This window comes from Sturnus vulgaris, chromosome 29 (genome assembly GCF_052056855.1).
Source record: "Sturnus vulgaris isolate bStuVul1 chromosome 29, bStuVul1.hap1, whole genome shotgun sequence".
In the NCBI taxonomy this organism is placed as follows: domain Eukaryota; kingdom Metazoa; phylum Chordata; class Aves; order Passeriformes; family Sturnidae; genus Sturnus; species Sturnus vulgaris.
Window position 1 is genome coordinate 4,281,715 of NC_142271.1, and position 13,294 is coordinate 4,295,008.

Sequence of the window (13,294 nt, forward strand, 5' to 3'; positions counted from 1 at the left end):
ATCCGGGTTGCTTTAAAAAAAAAAAAAAGGGGGTGTGGGGGTTGGTCATGCTGGACCCTCGTGGCTCTCAGGGTGCTGGCACCCCCAAAGTGATGCTCTCAAAGTGGGTCAGACCCGGGGGATCAACCCCCAAGCCACTGTAACCCCACAAAAATCACCAACTTTGTCACCAAATTCCTTCCTTCCCGCACCCGGAGTGGGGAAGGGGTTTGGGCATGAGGGTGCCCTCGTTTTTTGGGGTGCCCGCATTGCCCTGGGGATGTCCCCACACTTTTTGGGAGTGCACATCCCACTCTGGCCTGGGGGTGGGGGTCTCCACATTGCCCATTGGGGTCCCCACACTGCTTGGGGCTGCCCGTGGGGGTCCCACATTATTTGGGGTCTACACATTCTCTTGTCCTGAGGGGTCCCCAAACTTTCTGAGGGTGCATCCACAGCCCTGTCCAGCGTGTCCCCACATTGCCCAGGGGTGTCCCCACCCTGCTTGGGGGTCCCTATATTACCCAGGGGTGTCCCCACTTTTCCCGGGGGTGCACCCACCACGCCGTCCAGTGTGTCCCTCCTTTTTTGGGGGTCCCCTCATTGCCCGAGGGTGCACCTACCGCCCTATCCAGTGTGTCCCCACCTTTTCTGGGGGTGCAGCCAGGACCCTGTCCGGTGTGTCCCCACCCTGCCCGGGGGTCCCCATTCTTCTCGGGGGTATCCCCACCCTTTCCATTCGTGCACCCCCCATCTGCCCCTGGCTCCCGGTCCTGTTTGGGGTCCCCCACGCCGCTGTCCCCCTACCCTGCCCCGTTCACCCCGCTCCTCTCTCCTTCCCCCTTAAGCCGCCGTCGGGGCGTGCAGCCACCTTAAGGGAGCCCCTCCCCCGGCGGGCTGGGACGAGCCCTCCCCCTCCGTGCCCGCCGTCCCCTCCCTCGCCGGCCCGGCCCCGCACGGCCCCGCACGGCACGGGGGTTGCCATGACAAGCATTTTCTCCCGTTAGCTCCGGGACCGCTGCCCCCCCTCCATCCCATGGCCAGTCGCGGGGGCTCCGCCGCCAGCCGGGCGCCGTGGGACCGGAGCCGGTGAGTGCGCGGGGAGACCCCGGCACAGGGGTACGGGGGTCCCGCGAGGGGTTCAGGTGCTGGGGGGGGACACACGGGAGTGGCGTGGGGTGGCTGCGGAGGGTTTTTTTTTTTTTTTTTTTTGTAGGGGCGGGTGGGTGGGAGCATCGCTGCCGCCGCTCTGCCGGGGCGGGTGGGGCAGTGCCAGCGGGGATTTCACCCGCCCCGCTCCGTCCCAGTGCAGCAGGTGGGATAGGGGGGGATTGGTGTGGGTTCCTAAATCATGGAGGGGCTCGTCGTGGGACCACCCCCCTCTCCGACCCCAATCCCACGTGGGGAGGGGTGCGGTGATGGGGGCACCGCGGTCCGGCCGCTCTGGGGCGTGGGCGGCTGTGGGGCGTGCAGCCCCCAAATATCTCGTGTAGGGGGGGCACAGCTCCGGCAGCCCCCCGGTATTTGGGGTGTGGAGGACGCTCCGGTCGGATCCTACAACTTGTTGCCCGCCCTTGAGGTGGCGAGGAAGGTGCGGGGGGGAGGGGGGGACGCGGGGTTCCCGGTGGCGCGTGTTGCTGGAATTTTTTTTTTTGGGAGGCAGCGAGTTGTGGCATTGCGGGGAGGAGGAGGATGAGGATGATGGAGGAAGGAAGAGGCGGGGGAAGGGGAGGGGGGCTTGCGGCAGCCCAAGGACAGAGCGGGGAAGGTGCTGCGTGGGTGCGTTTGGGGTGGTTTTTCCCCACCCGTGGGGCGGCAAAGGAGGGGGGCTGCTCCCTGCCTGGAGTGGGGTGACTCGGGGGGGGAGTGGGATGCGCTGGGGAGGGTGGGATGCGCTGGGGAGATGCGTGGGGGGTTGCCCACGCCACGGCTGGGCACGTCCCCCTGCTGCCTGCACCAATCCAGCTGGGCAGAGCCACGGCAGAGAAAACAGGAGTGGGGAGGCGGAAAATAAATTAAAAAATAAATCAGGAAATCTATTGGAAGCCCGGGCAGGCTCTGGCCTCGTCCGCCTCCTCCCGCCTCTGCCCCCAGCGCTCTCCCTGCACGCCAGCCCCGGCTCTGGAGCCTCTCAGCATCCCTGGCCTGGCTCGGTGGGTCCGTGCCCCCCGTGGGCTGCCCGGCGGCGGGGGCGGGGGGGGCTGTGCGGGGCTGGGTGGTCCCTCCCCGCTTCGCCAGAGGCGAGTGGAGATGTTGGGAGGGGAGGAGGGACAATAGGTTATTGTGCTCTTATCTCTGGAGACCTGAGCTTGGGTGGGGGTTTGCATTGCGAAGCTCAAACCAGTGCAGCCAGTTTCTGCCCGTGGCCCGTGGACCGGCAGCCCTGGACGTGGGTGGACGGGCAGGAGCCGAGGGCAGCGAGCTGGGGTGGAGGTGAGTGCTCGGAGCTCGCCGTGGGGCACCCAAAGCCATCCCGGGGCCGGGGGACCCCCGAACTGAACCCCCCCCCCCCTTCACCCCAAACCCCCCCGGGCTGCACCGCTGCCTGCGCCCCGCCTGGCTCCAGACACTGCCCTCAATCTTTCGCTTCTCTGAGCACTGAAACGCACCTGAATTATTAAATCATGAGCCACGGAGGCTGACGCCCCCGCGCTCCGCCAGCCCCACCCCGCCGCGCCCCGGGGATCCCTCCCCGGCCCTGGGCTTCCCTCCCCGGGTGACCCCACCCGTGGGCACCACTCTTGGGGGTGCCATCGGATTTTGGGGTGCTGGACCCTCCTTCCATGGTGGGGCTGGGGTGGGTTTGGAGGCCTCGCTGTGTCTCGCTCCGGCCGGGCAGGATGGGCTCGTGGCTGGCACGGGGAAGGTGCCCGTGCCGGGATGGGGCAGGTGGGGCCGGGCAGCGCCCAGGGCAGGAGGGAGGGCAGCGCTTCCCCATTCCTGCCCCGGCACCGCGCATTCCCCGCGGGCTCCGGCCCCGTCCCACCCTGGGTGCCGCTCCCCGTCCGAGCCCCGGCTCCTTCCCCGCTTCACTTGGGAAGTGCTGCGAGCGCTGCAGGTAGAGAGGTTTGAGAAGGGCGCAGGCTGTTGTTGGGTGTTGGTTTCTTTTTTTTTTTTTTTTTTTTTTTCCTCTCCTCTTTTTTTTTTTTTTTTTTTCCGCTGGCGATGATGACGGAGGGAATTCCCTGCGCTGCCGGCTCGCCGCTCGCGTGCCGTGGGTCCGCATCTCTTCCCGGGGGGATCTGTCGCTGTCACCCGAGCCTTGCGCCTCCGGAGCCGGGAGCCGCCGTGCCCGAGCCCCCGGGCAAGGGCCGGGCAGGGCGGGGGCAGCCCAAGGGTGGCACAGGTCCTTGGGCAGGATGAGTAAGAGCAGGGAGGGACGGCTGCTCCTCTCCACTATTGTTTAGCAGCCGAAAGCGCCGGGGTGGAGCTGAGCCCGGAGTTTCCCCTTGTCCCCAAACCCTGCGAGACGAACCCGCTCCTTCCCCGCCTGCTCCTCCCCTGCCCCGGCCGCGCGTTCCCCGCTCCTCTCTCGGCTTGTGTGGTTTTGTTTTTTGGGTTTTTTTTTAATTTTTTTCTCTTTTCCTTTTTCTCCTCCCTGCTAGGCCACGCGCGGAGTTTTCCCGCAGTGGCCACACGCGCGGGTTGGAGCCTGCGGAGATTTGGGGACCCAAATCCCTGCGGTGGGGGGGACTGGCAGCCGCCGCCCGTGCTCTGCCGTGCTGCTGCTCCCCGCGCAGGGCCCGGCGAAGGGCTGGCAGCTCCGGCTTCCTCCTCGCCCACGGCTCCTCCCCGCCGGGCACGGCTGCGCCGTGCTGGGAAAGGAGCCGGCGGAAAATCTGTGCTGGGAGCCCCGGCATCGCTCCGGGATCCGGGAGCGGCTGGGAAGGGACAGGGAGCCCCGGCAGGGACAGGGAGCCCCGGCAGGAGGGCTCGGTGTGGCCGTGGAAAGGGGTGCAGGTCCTTCGGGAAGTGACCAGTGCTCAGTGTGACCAGTGCTCGTGGCCATGGCAATGGGAAGTGACCAGTGCTCGGTGTGACCATGGCAGTGGGAGGTGACCATTGCTCAGTGTGACCAGAGCTCAGTGTGACCGTGGCAATGGGATGCAGGTCCATAGATGGGCCAATGCTCCATGTGACCAGTGTTCAGTGGGAGGTGACCAATGCTTGGTGTGACCATGGTCAGTGTGACCATGGCAGTGGGAGGTGACCAGTGCTTGGTGTGACCATGGCAATTGGATGCAGGTCCTTCAGGAAGTGACCAGTCTCAGTGTGACCAGTGCTCAGTGTGACCATGGCAATGGGATGCAGATCCTTCAGGAAGTGACCAGTGCTCAGTGTGACCGTGGCAGTGGGAGGTGACCAGTGCTCAGTGTGACCAGTGCCCAGTGTGACCATGGCAATGAATGCAGGCCCTTAGATGGGAAGTGGCCACTGCAGCACAAGCGGTGCCACTTCCCTGGTGTTCCCATGTCCCATGGCTTGCTGGGAAGCCCTCGGATGCAGGGGAGCCGCTGGATGCCTGCAGCACTCCCGGGAAGGAAGGAATGGCTGCTCTGGCACAGCGGAGGGGATCTGCTGGGCAGAGCAGGAGGTGAAGCAGTGAGGGCGAGCTGGGAATTTGAACCCATCCCTCTCCCCCTTGTTGGGGTGGGAATAGGGATCTGACGGGTGGTGATGGGGCTGGAGATGCTCCTGGGGGAAGCAGCTTTGATGGCAGAGGGTGGCAGAGCTGTCCCCAACCTCCCTCCTCTCCACATTGGTGCAGGCAGAGGTGACCAGCTGGGGGACAGGGACAGGCAGGTGGCAGGATCCTGCCCAGCCCAGTGTTTTTCCCAGTGACACTGGCACAGGGAATGTGTTTTGGGGTCCCTGGGAGCAGTGAGGTGACAGCCACAATCCCTGTCACCTCCTAGCAGCGCCGAGGCCGAGCTAATGAACCCTGTGACTTTGATGTTTTAATTAGTTGCTTTTGGCTTTAATGCACGGGGATAATAGAGTTTGCATGGACTTATAAACCCTGCCCCTCCGCTGGATCATTAGGAAAAGGGAAAAAAGACACAAGGGAAGCCTGGGTAGGGCCAGGAGGGAAGCTGGAGCCCTGCAGAGCACATGACACCCGCTGGGGTGTCACCCACCCTGCTGGTGACTCTTTTAAACCGCTAATTAAGCACCTTAAATCCTGGGAGAGGAGAGCTCTGTGTGAGTAACAGCTGAGTTCAGAGTCCTCCTGCGTTTGTGAGCTTCGGGGAGGGGTCTCGGATTTGAACGTGGCAAGCTGATGCACAGCCAGAACCCTGGAATCAGGAATTGGGGTTGTGGGATTCCCTTTTGGGGCTGGCTCTGCTCCCTCCAGGGTGACCAGGCCACTGTGGCCCAGGCTGGTGACGAGGGACATGGGGACTCTGGTGGTGTCTCCTGGGATTTCTGGATCATGGCATCAAGTCCTAAATGGGGACCGAAATATGGATCAGGCTGGGGAGGGGACACACAGCTGTGACACCAGCAGCCTCTGCTGAAATCCCACAGCTCCGGAGGCAGGGGAGGGAGGTGGGATCGGTGATCCCATGGGGAGGGGAGGGAGGTGGGATCAGTGATCCCATGGGGAGGGGAGGGAGGTGGGATCGGTGATCCCATGGAGAGGGGAGGGAGGTGGGATCGGTGATCCCATGGGGAGGGGAGGGAGGTGGGATCGGTGATCCCATGGGGAGGGGATGGAGGTGGGATCGGTGATCCCATGGGGAGGGGAGGGAGGTGGGATCGGTGATCCCATGGGGAGGGGAGGGAGGTGGGATCGGTGATCCCATGGGGAGGGGAGGGAGGTGGGATCGGTGATCCCATGGGGAGAGGAGGTGGGATCGGTGATCCCACGGAGGGGAGGGAGGTGGGATCGGTGATCCCATGGGGAGGGGAGGGAGGTGGGATCGGTGATCCCACGGAGGGGGGGGAGGTGGGATCGGTGATCCCACGGAGGGGAGGGAGGTGGGATCGGTGATCCCAGGGAGAGGGGAGGGAGGTGGGATCGGTGATCCCAGGGAGGGAAGGGAGGTGGGATCGGTGATCCCATGGGGAGGGGAGGGAGGTGGGATCGATGATCCCACGGAGGGGGGGGAGGTGGGATCGGTGATCCCATGGAGAGGGGAGGGAGGTGGGATCGGTGATCCCATGGGGAGGGGAGGGAGGTGGGATCGGTGATCCCAGGGAGGGGAGGGAGGTGGGATCGGTGATCCCAGGGAGGGAAGGGAGGTGGGATCGGTGATCCCAGGGAGGGAAGGGAGGTGGGATCGGTGATCCCATCGCACAGTGCCCATGGGAGAGCTCCTGGCCTTGGGAATCCCTCCCTTCCCTGTGGCACCAGGGGCTGGGGCAGCCCCCAGTGCCACACCAGTGCCACACCAGTGCCACCAGGCCTGTCCCCTGCCACCCCCGCCCACTGCAGCCGATCCCTGGCGTGTCCCCAACGTGGGGAACTCCTGGCCAGCCCAGCAGCAGCAGCCAAGGGGAAGCTCGGGCCAAGAAGTGTCGGCGTTTTGTGCTGACGGGGAAACTTTTCCTTCGACGCTTCCACGGCAGGGATGAGTCGGCAGCTGGGCTGAGCCGAGCGGGGCGCCGGGGGCGAGGAGCAGCCCCGGTTTTGCCATCCGTGCCGGATCGCGGTGTTTTTGTGCCGCCCAGGGAAGGAGCAGCGAGCAGTGCCCGGGCGCGTAGGAGTCCCCACCCGGAAGAGTTTGTCCGGGCACGGAGGAATCCGATCCCTCCTTTTCCCAGGCTGGGATCCCAGCGCTTTCTCTCTCTCTCTCTCTCTCTCTCTCTCTCTCTCTCTCTCCGTGGCCTCGGCCGGCTCCTCGCTCCCCCAAGGTCTGCAAGGATCCCGCAGCAGCGATTCCCGACATCTCCTCTTTGTCTGCGGCTCTCTCAAAGGTCAGCCCTGCCTCGCTCCGTTAAGGAGCTGTAAATAATCCCGCTCCTTGTGCCGCGGGGCCGGCTCCAGGCTGAGCCCAGCATCCTCCTCCTCCTCCTCCTCCGGGCGCAAGGAGCGGTGCCAGGCTTGGTGATGCCAGCCCGGGGTGGGGACACAGCGCTGCAGAGCCGGGGGGCAGCGGCGTGTCCCATGCCAAGGGCAAGAGTCGGGATGGCTGCTGCCGGCTCCTGCCTTCTCCAGGCTAAAAATAAGCCGCTGGCCCTCGCCCTGCTGCCTCTGCTGGGGCTGGGGGGGCTGGCGGTGGGCAGGGGGTGAATGCGGGCACCGGGGGGGGGGGGATTGCAGGGCAGGGACTGTGCGGGGTTGGAAGCGACCTTTGCTCTTTGAGCATCGGGGTCGGCGATCAGATTTGCAGGTCCGGGCTCGGATTTCGGGCACAAGGTGTCTGATTTTCGGCGCCGTTTCTCGAGATGCTAATTCAGGACCCTGGAGCTTTGCTGTCCCTTCGCCACCCCTCGGCCGGGAGGTGCCCGTGGCCCCTGCAGTGCCCTCGGCCTTTTGCTTCTCGCCTTTTGTTCCTGCTTGGGAATTTGGGAATGCCGGTGCCTCGCCTCTCCGGGGCTCCAGCTTTTCCAGAGGCTTCGTGGCGTGGCCCTCGTGGCATTCCAGCTCCTCGCTTTGCTTCTTAAAAATAACCCCGTGCTGCTGGAGAGCTGCTGGGGGCAGAGCCCAGGATCAGTGGGAAAGCTCCTTTCCCACTCCTGCCATCCCACAGGCAGCCCAGGGGCACTGGGATGAGCCAGGAGATCCTCCAGCACTGCCCCCCTCTCATGCTGGTTCTGTCGGAGCCGATTTTGGGATGAGCCCCGGGGAGATGGGAATGGCTCCCAGCGGGATCTGCCGGGCTGTGGGATTCTCGTGGCACCTGCACGGCTGCATCCCAATCCCCCGGCGTGACAGATCCTGCAGCTGGCAGCACGTGGTGCCCAGAGCTTCCCGGAGCTTCCCACTCCAGAGGGGCTTCCTGCCGGAGCCCCGGGCACGTGGCCGTGCCAGCAGCAGGGATCTGGCACAGCCCCGGTGATGGGGACACGCCTGGGGCTGACCCCGGGCTGGGAGGGAGCTCGTGCTCCGGCGTGAACCTGAGTTAAACATTATTCCTGCCTCTGGAGCAGGCAGGGATTAGTGCAAGGAGGGGGGAGAGCGCAGGGAAATGAGGGCAGGCTGGATTTGTGGCCGTGCTGGCAGCTGGGAATGCCAGGCTGGCACTGGAGGAGCCCCGGGATGGAAGAGGGGTCACAGTGTGGGTGACCCCCTCTGGAACAACGGGAATGACAGTTGGGATTTATCCCCATGGCACAGGCCTGGCTGCCTTCACCCAGGGCTGAATCAGCCACAGGGAGCCGGGATCAGAGACTTGGCCAGGCTGGGAGAAGCTGGGAAGCGTGGCTGGGATCTTTCCTGGGTGTCCCGCTGCAGACGTGGCTCTGAGTCACCACATCCTGCCTGGGAAAGTTTTGGGCAGGGCTCTGGGATAGACCCTTGGAGGGTCCTGCGGGATTCCCTGTGGGACCAAGGCTGTGCTGATCCCTAGGGACAAATTTGTGGGGCTGGGGGCCACAAACCCCCCGTGTGCAGGCTGGAGCTGGGAGAGGGTGAAGCTCCACATCCTGCATTTTCCACTGTGACTAGTGCTGGCTATTTTTAGTTGTCCAAATTAAGCTCGCCTTAAATGCTGTCTTTTGAGGTTTCTTTGAGGGAGGAGGCCTGGAGTGGTGTTATTTCCCAAGTGACGGATTGCGCTCCAATCTGACCCCAACTGGACTGGCCAAAAAAGCGAAGGGAAGGACCAAAGCTGTGGCTGGGAAGTGTCTCCTCCCCGCAGAGCTGCGCCTGAGGGTGTTCCCCGAGTCAGCAGGAGATTTCCTGGGGGAAGGAGAAAGCAAAGGGCTCGTATCCCCGTGGGGAAATCCAGCTGGAAAACCTCATCCTGCTACCTGGCATCCCCGGGGTGTGCTGTGCCCCTGGGAGCCGGCCTGGCTGTTCCACGGGGTGTTAAATCCATGGATTTCTCATCTCAGGGGTATTTTGGATTTATTGGAGAGTGCTGGGTGCTGGTTGGGGCTCCTAGAGGATGTGGAAAAAGCTGAGACGCCGCTCCCTGTTTTGGGGGAGGCTCATCCAGAGGGGGCTGTTCCTGCTGTCCCTGGATTCTCCAGGATGGCTACAGCCGATCCCACGGGCCCAAAATCCACCCACGCCGTGCTCCAGCTCCGTATCCACCGCTGGGTTTTGTCATGACCTGCTGCCTTTCATCCCTTCCCATTCCCTGCTTCCCTTCTCGGCGCTGTTTTCCCAGCTCTCCCCATCCCTGGATGTGCTCCGTGCCTGTCTCGCCTCGCCGGGCACCTGCTGGAGCTCTGCACGCCCAGAGCTGGGTGCAGGAATGGCTCTTCCTCCTCCTCCTCCTCCTCCTGCTGCTGCTGTTCCCCTCCCTCAGCAGCAGCAGCAGCAGCAGCCGGGTGTTTCCTGCAGGTCAGCAGCCAGGGGATCCTCGGGCTCCTGCAGTCGGACGTGAAATGCATGGAATCCCGGGAAGATGCTGCAGATGGAGTTTCTGCAGCGCCGTGCGGGGCTGGAAGGGTTTCCTGGCTTTTCCTGGCGCTTCCAGGCACGGGACTGTCCCTTTTCTGTCTGGAAAGGACAATGAGGAGCCTCCCTTCCTCCTCCCAGCTGCCTGCACAGCCCGGCCTTGCTGTGTCTCAGTCCCCTCTCGGGGTGATCCTTTGGGGCGCTGGGAAGGGATCCAGGAAAAGCCAGCAGGGAGCAGAAGGATTTTCCCAAATCTCAGCCTCCTCACCCAGGACCTGCCTCCCCTGGAGGGTGGGAGCAGCCAAGGTGGTGCTGGGGGATCCCAAAGAGTTCTGGGGGATCCCAAAGAGTTCTGGGGGATCCCAAGCAGTGCTGGATGGTCCCAAGCAGTGCTGAGTGATCCCAAAAAGTCCCTGCTGACCCCAAACACTTCTGGGGGATCCTAAACAGTGCTGAGTGATTCCCAAACTATTCTGGAGGATCCCAAACAGTGCTGGGTTACCCCAGCCAGTTCTGGGTGACCCCAAACAGTACTGGATGATCCCAATCCAAGCTGTCACCCTGCAATCCCGCTCTCCTCGTTATTCCAGGAGCAAAACCCACCTGCCCAGCCCCTGCCTGGGCTCTGTGGAAGGTGCAGCCCCAAATTCTGCAGGGAAAATGCTGGGAAAGGGAAGAGGAGCCAAAGCCTTGGGAATGGAGGGGATTCCAGCAGGCAGAGCAATCCTGGCTGGGACAGATGGGCTGGAGGGGGAATCCTGGGTTCCGTGGGTTTGGCATTTTCCCATTGGGATGGGGAGTGGAAATTGCCACCCTGAGCCACGGGGGTGTGTCCATGCTGGGCTCCAGTGCCCGGGAGGCATGATCCATGATCCATGAGGGATCCCTCTCTGTATTCCCATGGATCCCTGGTGGATCCCTCACTGTGTTCCCGTGGATTCCTCTCTGTATTCCCACAGATCCCTCACTGTTTTCCCATGGATCCTTCTCTGTATTCCCACTGATCCCTCTTTGTATTCCTGGGATCCCTTGTGGATCCCTCTCTGCATTCCCATGGATCCCTCACTCTGTTCCCATGGATCCTCACTGTGTTCCCACTGATCCCTGTCTGTATTCCCGGGATCCCTGTCTGTATTCCCAGGATCCCTGTCTGCATTCCCACTGATCCCTGTCTGTATTCCCAGGGTCCCTCTCTGTATTCCCAGGATCCCTGTCTGTATTCCCATGGATCCCTGTCTGCATTCCCATGGATCCCTGTCTGCATTCCCATGGATCCCTGTCTGCATTCCCATGGATCCCTGTCTGCATTCCCGGGATCCCTGTCTGCATTCCCACTGATCCCTGTCTGCATTCCCACTGATCCCTGTCTGTATTCCCACTGATCCCTGTCTGTATTCCCATGGATCCCTGTCTGCATTCCCGGGATCCCTCTCTGTATTCCCGGGATCCCTGTCTGTATTCCCATGGATCCCTGTCTGTATTCCCGGGATCCCTGTCTGTATTCCCGGGATCCCTGTCTGTATTCCCATGGATCCCTGTCTGTATTCCCGGGATCCCTGTCTGTATTCCCGGGATCCCTGTCTGTATTCCCATGGATCCCTGTCTGTATTCCCGGGATCCCTGTCTGCATTCCCGGGATCCCTGTCTGCATTCCCTCTCCCCTGGCTCTGTCACCGCTCGGTGCCAGCGCAGTGTCCCTGACACCGGGATTGTGGCACTAATCCGGGCCCTATCGTTGCTAAAGCCGCGATTATCCCGGGATTAGTTTATCCCGGGATTAGCGCTGCTGCTGCTTAGGGACCCACCTGGGGCCGTGCCCGCGGGGCCGGGGCCGTGCCAGAGCTGTGGCCAGCACACCCTGCCCGGTGGCCACTGTCACCTCAGGTGACCCCAGGGCCGCTCTGTCCCTCTGGTTTGGAGGCTCTGGGGTTTTGGGAGCGCCGTGTCCTTGTCCCCCTTGTGTCTGAGGCTGAGTTTATCCAGGCAAGGCCAGGCTGGAGATTGGGGTTTGGAGCGGGCTGGGATGGCAGGAGGTGTCCCTGCCCATGGGATGGGATGGGTTTGGGATTCATCCCAAACCGTTCTGGGATTCTGCCATTCCATCCCAGCACCATTGTAGGTGTTTTATTTTGGGGGAACTGGGATTTCTGGCAAAGCCTGGCTTTGGGGCCATGATTCTGGAATTCCATCCCAGCACCATTGTAGGTGTTTTTTTTGGGGGGGGAGCTGGGATTTATGGCAAAGCCTGGCTGTGATTCCATCCCGGCATCACCGTAGATTTTTTGGGTTTTTTGGGAGCTGGATTTTCTGGCACATTTCTGGCAAATCCTGGCTTTGGGGCCGTGCTGCAGGGGCTGGAGGGCTCCAGTCCCTCCTCGCAGGGATGTGGGAGGTGGGAGCGGCTCCGAGGGGCTCAGAATGTTGGGAATGACAGGGCTGGGAATGACAGGATTGAGAGTGTGAGCGTTGGGAATGTCAGGATTGGGAATGATGGGACTGGGAATGTTGGGAATGACAGGGCTGGGAATGTCAGGCCTAGGAATGACAGGATTGAGAGTGTGAGGGTTGGGAATGTCAGGGCTGGGAATGATGGGACTGGGAATGTCAGGATTGGGAATGTCGGAGCTGGGAATGTTGGGAATGACAGGATTGGGAATGTTGGGAATGTCAGGATTGGGAATGTCAGGATTGGGAATGTCAGGATTGGAAATGTCAGGGCTGGGAATTTGCCAGGATTGGGAATGACAGAGCTGGGAATGGCGGGACTGGGAATATCAGGATTATGATGGGACTGGGATTTTCAGGACTGGGATTTCCAGGACTGGGAATTTCAGGATTGGGAATGACAGCCCAAACTCCACGGCTGCAGATGGGGGTGGCTGCTGGGTACCAACAGGACAAAATGCAATTTTAGGGAGCAAAGAGCCCCAAAGAGCCCCATCCGCCGCCCACGATGATGATGATGGTGCGACTCCCCCACTCTTAGAGATAATCAGCACTTAATTAAAGCGCGCTAACGGGTTTTAATTGCCCTGCTGGCCCCGGGACAGGCCCCGGGAAGGGGAATGTGGTGCCTGCTCTGGATTACGGCAGTGCCTGGCGCTGGTGGGAAGCACAGCCCGAACAAAGCTGCTCTCAAAAGCAGATCCAGGGTTTTTCCAAGGTTTTTTTTTTTTTTTTTTAATTTAATTTTTCCATCCCCCTGGACACGGGAAGAGACAATTCCCACAAACACCGGTGGGGTTGGGCTGGGCCGTGGGGATGGGGTGAGAGCCTGGGGGTCACCCCCTGAGTGGGGAGGGGGGGTGGGGATGGATGGGGGTGCCCAGGGTGCTCCCCCTCCCCTCCCAGCCTCTCCCACCCACCCTGGATCCCCGGCGGCGCCTCCTGCCATTTCCCAGCCCCTTCCCGCCTGCGTAAATTTCGCTTTTCTATTTATTTTCCGAGCTCGCTGCTGCTGTTTACTCAAACCTTCGCTTCCCCCACCGTGGGGGGACGGGGAAGGGGCACCCAGGGAGGCTCCTGGGGGGTCACTGTCACCCTTCCCACCTTATCCCAGTTCATCCCAGCTCCAAGGAGCTCCCCCCTCTCCCTTGCCCTGCCCCTCCCCGTGCTCTCCTGGCCCATCTGGCTCTCCCCTCCTATTTCTCCATATTTTCCAAGCTCCGATTTGCCTCTCCCGCCTGGATTTTTTTTTTTTTTTCCTCTCTCTCTTTTTTTTTTTTTTTTTTTTTTTTTTTGCCATCTCCACCACGCCACCACCGGGACTCTTTTTTTTTTTTTTTTTTTTTTTTTTTTTTT

The 13,294-nt window shown here is 61.9% G+C and overlaps 1 protein-coding gene across 2 annotated transcripts in view; it reads left to right on the forward strand.

Moving 5' to 3' along the window:
* The first annotated feature begins 930 nt into the window (after positions 1-930).
* Positions 931-13,294, forward strand: part of ATP2B4 (ATPase plasma membrane Ca2+ transporting 4) — a 48,245-nt gene continuing 35,881 nt past the window's right edge. For both annotated transcript variants that reach the window (XM_088180354.1, XM_088180357.1), the window contains exon 1: positions 931-1,068. The gene's annotated coding sequence lies outside the window, so the exon portion shown is untranslated. The remainder of the gene's footprint in view (positions 1,069-13,294) is intronic.